The sequence below is a fragment of the Ostrea edulis genome, chromosome 5, assembly GCF_947568905.1.
Source record: "Ostrea edulis chromosome 5, xbOstEdul1.1, whole genome shotgun sequence".
Taxonomy (NCBI): domain Eukaryota; kingdom Metazoa; phylum Mollusca; class Bivalvia; order Ostreida; family Ostreidae; genus Ostrea; species Ostrea edulis.
The window spans coordinates 38,285,963-38,288,728 of NC_079168.1; the positions used below are offsets into that span (position 1 = coordinate 38,285,963).

The 2,766-nt window shown below is 34.2% G+C and overlaps 1 long non-coding RNA gene across 1 annotated transcript; it reads left to right on the forward strand.

Moving 5' to 3' along the window:
- The first annotated feature begins 521 nt into the window (after window positions 1-521).
- On the forward strand, window positions 522-1,822 carry LOC125651945 (uncharacterized). Its single transcript, XR_008803262.1, has 3 exons — window positions 522-755; window positions 837-908; window positions 1,022-1,822. It is a non-coding gene; the product is annotated as an uncharacterized LOC125651945 (long non-coding RNA).
- The last annotated feature ends 944 nt before the right edge of the window (window positions 1,823-2,766 follow it).

Here is a 2,766-nt window from a genome sequence, read left to right on the forward strand (position 1 = left end):
TTTGGTATGGCCTATAAAGAGAAACTATCCCAAATACATGTATATCCGAACACAAGTCGTAAATGTATATAGTAAAGGTTTTCTACCCAATGTAAACTTTAGTCTTTTAACAAGAAATCTCGGTTGTTGTTTTTTTTTTATATGTACTGCATACATAACTTTTAATGAAATAAGACCAATTAAAGTTTTGTGAATTGATTTGAACGCAGTTTTGGATAAAATGGCATGCATTTTACAGCACTGAACTATATGTGTATTATCACAAACCCAAAATCACGATGGGCTGATACACATTCTAGTTTATTACCTTGAAACAGTACTTAGTCGTTATAATAACTGTTCCGTAGCTAATATGTACTGCCACATGACTTTAGATCGTATTAACTTGTATATTTGGCAGGCTTAATCTTAAAGTACAAGTGGTACTGTCCTTGTGATCAATATCAGTTTTCACTCTTTTTCTCAATCCTTTGAAATATCGGTGTTAACCCCCCCCCCCTTTTTTTTTTTTATAGATTTAACACGTCATGTGATAAATTATGCCTTCTTCGTCTTACTATCATTGGTATCTATTTCCCACACTTCCTGTTAGATAAGTTGAAGTGAAGTTATAAATAATGCACCACATTATGTTTTGGAACATATCAGCCCGAAAGAATCTTTATATTGGAGTTTTAGAGAGTGTAAAAAGAAGTCATGAAATATCTTCTGATAGTCTCTTTACTTGTATTTCTGCATATGCCTGGCGTTAAATGGTACGAAATGAATTCTAAAACTGAAATTTTTAATATTCTATGAGAGATAAAAATTTAGTAAATACTTTTCATCACTTTCAGTTGTCGTCAATACTATACAGAAGTCGAGACGGCGTATATGTACGAGTGTGTCAACTGGTTTCTAGGCTTCTGGTAAGTATTCCTTTGAATAATGAAATTTTTAAAAGATGTATTTTTTTTTGGAATTTATAGTTTGAATTATATTGAGATATACGAGTAATCACATAAGGTCTTTTTCACTCTAGCGTGAACCATGAATATGTCCCACGTCAGACAGATCGACAGTTATCTCGATGTTGTTCTGGATGGACCGGCAGTAACTGTGAAACTCGTATGTGAGCTGTTTAATGGGAAGTTACTTGTACTTCAGAACAGTCCATTTTTCTATGTATCGAGTTTTTATCTATTTGTATCATAAACAAGTACATATATATTTGTATTTTAGAAATCAGATAAATAGCCACCCGCCGAAAAAAACCTAACAGTTATATTTATTTATCCTTCTACTTAATATTTTGAACTTTCTGTACAAAGAGGAAAAATCAATTTGGCTGTGTGATGAGGTGGCAACAAGCCAGGTTTTTAGGTTCTTTTTGTGTTCACAATGCTGTCTTGTTGCGGTGGCCTATGACACCCCATCTTTTATGTTTTTTGTGTACATATAGGTGTTTTGTTCACCTTTACCTGTATATTTTGTATTAAGTTTTGTCACAGCAATGACTCAACCATATTGTATTTTTTCTGTACATATGTTTGTTTGTTCCCTTTTAACTGTAGATCTTTGATTAGGTTTATCACAGCAGCAATGACTCAGGGACATACTGGTTTGCATATCAGTTGTTTATTTTTGCTACTTTGCACTACTAGTCAAACCTTATCTATGTATTTAGTCATATTGCATTATACTGTTTATTGGGGTTGCTGCTAGTAAAATTTGACCTTATTTTTTATGTACTGTCCCAATTTTTAGTTGTGATTTACCATTGTTATTTGGCTTATTACTCTGTCATTTATCTATTGAATAAATGACCTTTCCTATTCCTCAATATGTGTGTTGTCTAATTCTACCATAGTAGTCAACCGACTTAAAGATAGATTGTTTAAAAAAAAATCTTTTGATAAATATGATTATTAGCTAATGAACGACAGGGAAAAAAACCCCACCATGTCAATGTGCAGAATGCGGATGGTTTTCCAATTTTCATTGGAATATTTGTTGTGTATCAGCAGGGGAATTTTCACAGTATGAATATTGACAAAACATACTATAAACACATACATGTAAAGTATCTTTTATCGTATACGTAGTATTGATTATGCCGATTATGTAGAGAGTGTGGATCCTGAATTACATGTAGGTTTCATGATTTTATTTAGGAGAAATGACTCAATAAAAAGAAAACATCATGGACTTTGTCGAAAGTATGTCGAATCTCAACATTGTGAGGATTGATTGAATATATATTGTTTAACGTCCCTCTCGAGAATATTTCACTCAGTCATATGGAGACGTCACCGCTGCCGGTGAAGGGCTGCAAAATTTAGGTCTATGCTCGGCGCTTATGGCCATTGAGCAGGGAGGGATCTTTATCGTGCCACATCTCCTGTGAAACGGGACCTCGGTTTTTGCGGTCTCATCCGAAGGACCGCCCCATTTTGTTCCTTCTTACGACAAGTGTTAGACCGTTCTATATACACTGATTACTCCGTTTACCTGATCAAGTAATAGGGCAAGTGTAATCGGTTAACAGGGGATGTTTACTCCTGTTTCCATACTCTTAATTTTGTACATGTATTCTCTCTAGGAGTAATGCGATTGATCACTGTTCGTCATTTTCACGTTTTTATAGAATAGAAATGAAATTATTTCATCTTTTGTTTGTATAGTACTATTGCGGGGTGGGGGTGGGGGGTGTTAATGGCTATTGATTACATTCATCGTCTTCGAAGTAAAGAACATAATTACCAGAGAAAACCGTGTCCTTATATA